Below are 8,295 nucleotides of genomic sequence, written 5' to 3'. Positions count from 1 at the left end.
ACATTTACGTCGGGGGAAAGCTGGTGATCAAGTTTAGCTTTAGTATTCTCGTAGTAAGCAGAACCACCACCTGAATTCTTGATTTCGCGTAAATGAAGTAAATAATTATACCGATCATCTGGAAATCCAAGTTCTAAGATGAACTCAGAACGACTGCCAATACAATGAAGGCAAGCCAGTGTAACAACATTCAAACCAGAAGCTACATCCAAAGCAACTGAAGTCGAGCACTCTTCCACAATTTGCATAATGTCCCATCATTCTGGTAAAGTTCCATCGTTCTTTGCTCTGCAAAGAAGGAAGCAACAGTTCGAATACTACCCACGGCATCGTTTGCAACTTGACAGGAAGAGCACAAGCCAATAGACCACTTCGAGCGTCCAAACACTTTCATGTTGAACTGCAGCTTGTAACAGACTACTACTACTACTACAATCTCAACAAGTTGTCAATGAGAACAACACCATCTGCCTATGGAATCTGTCGAATAGGGAAAACAAAATTGTTGCGAATACCTATCTTGAGATTGCATGACATTTCCAAGAAGCCAAGCGGTTGCGATGGTTCCAAATCTATTTTGGTGCATTGAAAAATACCAAGCAGGAGGGGTCATGTATCCCAGCCTTAGAAAGATGTGTTCACCACCCAAAACTATCCCCATAACTCCAACTTAAAACACAGGTACGGCCTTGCTAAGTATGCGTTTCGGAAGGGCAGGTGGATAGTTTGCAAGAATAACATCAGCCCCTGGAAAAGCAGTTTCCAACCCCTTCTTTATAGTTTCCGCAGTTCCCCTGCCAAACAAAAAAAAACCGCCAATCAATTTTCCAATTCCAAAATGAAATTTCAAGAAAAAGGTTCCTGCGCCTGAATCTCTGTGGTGGCTCACAGCTCCTCCTGTTAGTCCTAGAACGAACCCTCACGACATGTGAGTGAGTTGCACAAGAAACACAGTACTGCATCCTAGCATACAGCTTAGGTAGAGTATACCCTTCATTCAAAATTACCCATCATCAAAAATGATACTTAAAAAAAAAATCAAAAACATTGAAAATGATAGAGGCTACCTTCATTGACACAAGCTTCTTGAACATCTCTAACAAATGCATGTTCAACTATGTTCCTCACCAAAACCTCTTAATAGCCTTGTCCTATTATTATTATTATTATTATCCAATTAATAAATAAACACGGATCTCTAATATTACAATAAATAAAAATTGAGGGGATCTAATAACCTTAGGGCAGTATTTTCCTCAGTTGGAACAACGGATGAACTTGACGTGACCACGACCCTGCTTGTTACGGCCACCATTCCTACGCTTGAACATCTGCAAATATAAAAAAAACGTAATATTAGCAATTGAATTAGTAAATAGTGTTTCATTTGGAAAGTAGGGGGAATAGAAAGGAGAATGGCAAATCTAGCTATTCGAAGGTGTTTCGGTTTTGATTGCTTCGCCCATGAACTTCGAATTATTTGGGTTTTCAATTTTGGGTTTTTGGGTTTGATTTTGTTGTTGATGATTTCGGTGGTTTGATTTCGTAAAAGAAGAATTTCAAAACCCAAACCCTCCGTGAGTTTGTTATCTGTTGGTGGGAAATTTCAAAATTTCGTATTTTGTGAAAACTGAAATTTTTATGGGTTCAATTTCAAAATTTCGTTTTTTAATCTTGATCTGATCAGCTATGATCCAACGGCTTGAATTTTTTCTTTGTTTAGATGCTATTTTGAAATCTGCCGTCTGTCTAACTAACTATATATATATATATATATATATATATATATATATATATATATATATATATATATATATATATATCAGCCCCGCTCTTAGACGGACGTCTGTTTCCAGACTTTACTTAAGAACCGAAATTTCGAAATACTAAATATACTCTTACGAAGGGTTTTCTCATGACTCGCTCCTTTTCTCTCTAAAGTCTAAACTTACATTATAATTTCCCTCCCTCTTGGTACTCTCTTTCTCTCTCTCATGGGGTTCCTCTTCTCTCAAATTCAAGGCCTTGACCCCTGACCGCTTTGTTTGTACCATGTATTTGAGTGTTTGGCTGCTTGGAAATAACCGACTTATCCGTGTCTAGTAGGCTCTCTAGGCTCCTGTTGGTATCCGTCCGAACAAACTGTGCCATTGCTTGCACTGTGTAAATTTTTATGTGCAAATCTTGGCAAGCTTGTTGTTTTGGTGGGAGTTGATCTATTTATGTAAATTTGATACTAGAAAAAATAATCTTGGCATGTTGTCGGGGTTGACGACAATTTGAATAAGGGAATTAGAGAGAGGAGGACGGTCAGAATGAAAGACTCTTCTTTGTGTTTGACGTTGGTTTGCTTTGGTTTTGCAAGAACCAAGTCTGACATTTTTGTATATCAATGTCGCACAAGAGATAGACACAAAGACTACAAAGATGACCTTTTTTTTTTTTTTTTTCCACAATCCTGGCTGGTGCTCTTTTCAGTGGCCTTTGCTTTCGAGAACAACATGTATATTTCAAATCGTTCCACGGCAAATCTATAAGTACATTAAAACACTTTAATAACCGTCTCACATTTAACAATATAAATTCATCGTTAGTAAATCCACAAATGCTACTCCAACATTTTATCTGGGTTGGTAACTTGATCTAAATCAAAACTAAAGTGAAGTACCAATTTGTGAACTAGTATGAATTACAAAATAGATTGGATAGATTGGAATGAAGCAGCAAGTTATAGATGCATTTTGTTTGTTCTTGGGTAGAGTTTTGTTCTCATCTACGATCTAATTTCCATGTTACGCAGAGGGAACCATTTAGCTACTAGAACTTAGATCCTTTAAATCGCAATACATACAGGTGGAGTCAAGAACCCAAGTTAAACTAATTACCCATACTTCCAAGAGACATTCTCTGAGGTTTAAGTAGTTGAGGATGAAGTCCACTCCTCCACTAGCAACGAGTTAATTATGTCTTAAAACCTATGAGCTCTGAGCTACCTTCAAAAAAGCACATTGTTGTCACAAGCACAAAAAATAATAGGAAATAAAGAAGGGTGAAGAAACTAAAAAACCAGGGAATTGCCAACTCAGTTGAAATGATGTAAATACATCATGTTCACTGAGACTAATATTTGCTAATTTTTCTTGGATGAGAAGTGAAGAGGATTGGTCAGATCTCGCTATTACATTCCACATGAGAGATATTTTAGCTGGTCCAGCAGAAACATGAAACCTTGGGCCTTGCATGAAGAGCAGAAGTGAGCTAGATAGTAGATTTCTGGAATCTACTGTTACACGAGACACTATATTATGATTCACAAAGTTGAGGAATGGCGAGGAGATATTACTAGCTTCTTCCATTAAGAACAAGAATAGACATACTGTCCTAGTATAATTGCTCTGGATTCCACCTAGCAATCATTAGTTCCTCAACAGAGTAATGCTCGAACAAGAACATGAGATTGAATCAAAAGCACTATTCCTAATGTGAAGAACCAACACTATTCCCCATGAGAAAGAGAAAAAGAGTACCAGGAGGAAGGGAAATAGTCACCTAAGTTTGGACTTCGGAGATAGAAGGAGCGAGTCATGAGAAAACCCTTGGTGAGAGTATATTTAGTATTTTGAAATTTTGGCTTTTAAGTAAAGTTCGTAAATGGACGTCCGTCTAAGATATATATATATATATATTTGGAGTACAATCTCTAATTGTTTCCACAGCTAATTCAAAGCTAAAAACACAAAAATCAAAACAAACTAAACTTAAACCAATAAAACTCAAACCTCTGACCTCTGACCTGAAAACTGAAACATTTAGTGGAACTCCCTATACCAAACTCATCCAAATTAGTGTTCCCAAAAACAATCCCACCACATTCCCTCACTTTCTTAACTGCCGTGGCATCAAAAGCCGTGACTCCCCATCCTCAAAACACTATTTTTTGGTGGAATGGAGATAGAGGGTGGATGCACCATTGGACTCAGCCTAAGAGAATTTTTTTATCCACTTTTTTATAATACACATATTTTAAAATATTCCTAATAAGAGACCGTATCCTAATCCTTTAAGGTTTGGAATCAAGCCTTACGTATCTCTTAATTTATTTCAAGAATTATTCCTCTTTCTAGGTTTTCTAGGCAACTTGTCAAAGCAATAACTTTCCCTTCATTCATCCAAATGGTACACCAATTGTTAGTATGCCAATTTTAACAGGTATTGGAAATTCAGAATAAATTATTAGAAGATACTAGTAATTACAGGTAAATTCTTAAGAATATAGTCATCCTAAGTAATATATCTTTTACCAGAAATACCTGTAACAAGTATCTTCTTATAATTTAACAATAAGTTAGCCGTTCTTAGAAGATCCCAGCAATAGGTATTTCTGGTAAAGTATATTAGACTCAGGATAGCTATATCCTTCAGAAGTTACCTGTTACAAGTAACTTCTGAGAATATAGCCACCCTGAGTCAAATATAATTAACCAGAAATACCTGTTACTTTTTTCTTCTTAAGAATATAGCCATCCTGAGTTTTCTATTATCCTTTACCAGAAATACCTATAAAATGCATATCACACTGCGAGAGGAATAGCCTGAATCCATACCTAATAAAAAACATCATCATCTTCTCAAACCAAGCCTTTGCAATGTAATCACCAACGAGTTTTGGCTTCAAACAATCCAAACTACGATAACTCATTGGTTATTACATTTCCAAGGCTTGGTTTGAAAAGATGAAAACGTTTTTTAACAACAAGGGTTCAGACTACTCCTCTCGCAATGTGATCATTGGTGAAGCCTACAAAAGGGTAAATGAAAGTAGATCTCCACTCGAAATTGCCCAAAGGGTTACCTTAGCATGCCAATTTTAACAGGTATTCGACATTCATAATAAATTATTAGAAGATACCAGTAATTACAGGTAACTTCTTAAGAATATAGTCAGGAGATCCTGAGTAATATATCCTTTACCAGAAATACCTGTAACTAGTATCTTCTTATAATTTACAATAAGTTAGCCGTTCTTAGAAGATCCCAGCAACAGGTATTTCTAATAAAGTATATTAGACTCAGATTGACTATATTCTGCAGAAGTTACCTGTAACAGGTAACTTCTGCAGAATATTGCCACCCTGAGTCAAATATAATTAACCAGAAATACCTATTACTGGTTTCTTCTTAAGAATATAGCCATCCTGAGTTTTCTATTATCCCCACTTGCGAATTATTTTTCTACACTGTTCCTTATGTATATTGCATTGTCTTATTTCTTCTTTTGCTTTATAAATGTGCAGCGCCCATCGGATAGTGTTCCTCTATCTCATCTCCCGCCATCCAGTTCTCATGTAAGATGAGCTTCAATTAGTGTCGTACTACTATAATTGCTCATGCATTGTCCAAAAGTTTCAGTTTGGCTATATATTGTGTCGCTTAGTTAGGGGTGGTCATCGAGTCGAGCAAGCCGAGTATTGGCATGCTCAAATTTGGCTCGTGAGTTTTCGAGTCGAGTTCAAGCCGAGCTCAAACTCAAGGTCGAGCTCTACTTTGTGCTCAAACTCGACTAGTTTTGAATTACAATTAGCTCGAGCTCGACTTGGCTCGACTCGTTTTACAAAACGAGCTCGAGTGAAGCTTGAGCTCGAGACTTGTAGCTCGTGAGCTTGCAATCCTTGCATCTGGACACAATGGCATATCCGCATATATTCTCAAAATTGTTGAATAAACCCCATTTTTGTATGATTTAAGTACAAAAGTTCCAAAAAAACATTACATTTCAGTTTTCACAATGTAGGAAGCGCAAAATAAACCCTAATTCCCGAAAACACCCCTCCCTCCTTTAAATACCTTTCTTCTTCCCTTCTTGGGAACAACTGAGAGCGAGAGAAAGAAAAGAGAGAGCAGCTAAGGCAGATACTCGAAAACTCCGCAACCCCTTAACGGGTTCGGTTTGGAAGTTTACTTCAAACCCATGTCTGAATCTCAACGTGCTCAACCACCTTTATACAAACAACATTCTTTATCATCCGACATGTATCGAGATGAAGCATGGTTAAGAAAAAGACAAAACAACAAAAATAGAAGAAGCAAAAGTGTTACAGATGATTATCTAGATGAACTTAAAACATGTATGGAGTTGGGTTTCGGATTTGATTCACCAGATTTAGATCGGAAGTTATCTGATACTTTTCCAGCTTTGGAGTTTTACTTTGCTATTAACACACAGTATAATAACAGCGTGTCTAAAATCCCATCTCCATGCCGTTTTTACCTTGTGGGTTCATAAACATTACATTTTAGTTTACCTTGTGGTTTAATATGTTTATGGGCCTAGGTATTTTTCTGGATCATATATGATATATAGAAAAAAAATTTAATAAAATAACGAGTAGCTCGTGAGCTACTCGAACTCGAAACGAGCCTAAAACTAAGCTCATATTTGACTCATATTTTTTCATGAGCGAGCACGAGCTAATCTCAAAACGAGTCAAGCACCGAGTTGCTCACGAGCACTGAGTCTCATGACCAGCCCTACGCTTAGTACTTCTCCATGTAGGAAAACAAAGTTTTAGTTTCGCTGCGTATCTTTTTACATTCGTTATTTCTGTTAGATAAGGGTAAACGTCATCTAATGAACCCTTCTAGGAATCCTTAGGACAAGAAAACAAATTTTTTTGTTCCAGTCTAAGATAGACTCTACCTGCAACCACCTACTCCTCAACAACCTACTTCATTGGTTATGTAATTCGGTAACTCTTACTAACTTCCAACTCTTGAGGATAATTTTTTTTTTTTTTCTTTATGTGTATATACTTTGTAAAGATAGATTACTCTTGGTTTTAAATGGGAGATATTACTGCCATTTGACATGGCATTTCTTTAACTATTAACCTACTAGGATAACCTTAGCATTCACCTCCCTCACTTCTAAATGTTTCTGGGTAACTATGTATGTAAGCTCATAGTCTTAGAATTAATTTTTTGCATTTAGTTTACATCGGTTTATACTCATGTTCCTAGACGGTATTTTTTTCGAATATTCTCTTCCTAAATACATGGCTCTCCACACCCATGTATGAAAATTAAACTCAAGTCTTTGCTTGTGTGTCTTTGTACTTTTTTCGAGGAAGAAAAGATAGGGCCTAGAACACCCAGGTGGTGCCTAGAGTGAGACTAGAATCCAGATTTATTTTCTCTGTTAGCTGGCCCTGAGATTGTGGGGACCCTAGGCCAACTCTTATATCGGGGCCTTGTAAAACCCAAAAAAGTCCAGTAGAAAAATCATTATGCAAATTTTGTTTTTAGAACATTAATTAATTTTATATCTCTTCTACCATCAGAACATGGTAACCTTATGTTTTCATAGCTCCAGCCCAAGTTCAACTCCCTCTGTATGCATTTTGCCACACAAATAACAAAGTGAAAACAAAACTGAGCCTAGTATAATCGTAGGTAACTTTGAGTGGGGGCCTTTTCATTGGTCTATTATGTGGGGCCCTAGGCATTTACATTTATCTTGCCTACCCCTCGAGAGCCTCGAGTGTTATATTACATGCAACTCTCTGGAGTTTGCTTTTTATCCATACATTTAGGCCTTAACTTTAATTAGTCTTAGGAACGACTAGGTGTAATTGTAATCCAAAAATAGAAAATTGATAAAATAAATTAAGCTATTAACTAAACTATTAACCGAACTATTAATATGATTTCGATTTAAAAAATTGACAAAATAAACTAACAATTGTTTGCTTTTCATAAAAGATAAATTAAGAAGAAACCAAAAAATAAAATAAAGAAAAGGCTTGTACACTTCAATTGTGTAAAGGGTGAATACTTGTAGTGCTCACCTGGCTTCGCCACTGCTCACCCTCACTCAAATTTCTAATTCCGCTACTACACTCAAAATATAAAAATGAACATAAAAGAACACTGGAAATTACCTGGTCTTGAGGCCAAAGCCGTCTCCAACCAGAAAATGAACACGACAATCTGTAACAAATTAATTTTAGGGGAGGGTGGTTAAAATCCTATAAAAGTGAGAAACAAAAGAAATCAATGAACAATGGGGTTGTAATACCTACTTGAACTGGTAGAGGATCGTGCAAGAAATATTAGGAGACGGAAGATTGAAGAGGCTTGAAACAAAGTTGTATGAGAATGGGAGCCAAAAAGACGCGATGAGCAATTAAGTAAAGACGGTTGGTGTTTTCGGAGAATTGAATTCGGTTGAATTTATTTGAACCCCAAATTTTAAATTAAATAAGGCGGTTGAAATACCGATGAAATATCAGTCGAAAT

General features: G+C 36.6%; 1 long non-coding RNA gene across 1 annotated transcript; it reads right to left on the bottom strand.

The window, feature by feature from the left end:
• LOC147503323 (uncharacterized) lies at nt 1-1,135 on the bottom strand. The gene is made up of 3 exons (XR_015220167.1): nt 1,068-1,135; nt 516-794; nt 1-77 (listed from the first exon to the last, which is right to left on the bottom strand). It is a non-coding gene; the product is annotated as an uncharacterized LOC147503323 (long non-coding RNA).
• Between the last annotated feature and the right edge of the window lie 7,160 nt (nt 1,136-8,295).

This window comes from Coptis chinensis, chromosome 4, assembly GCF_015680905.1.
Source record: "Coptis chinensis isolate HL-2020 chromosome 4, ASM1568090v1, whole genome shotgun sequence".
Classification (NCBI taxonomy): domain Eukaryota; kingdom Viridiplantae; phylum Streptophyta; class Magnoliopsida; order Ranunculales; family Ranunculaceae; genus Coptis; species Coptis chinensis.
This window is presented reverse-complemented; position numbering and strand designations above follow the sequence as displayed.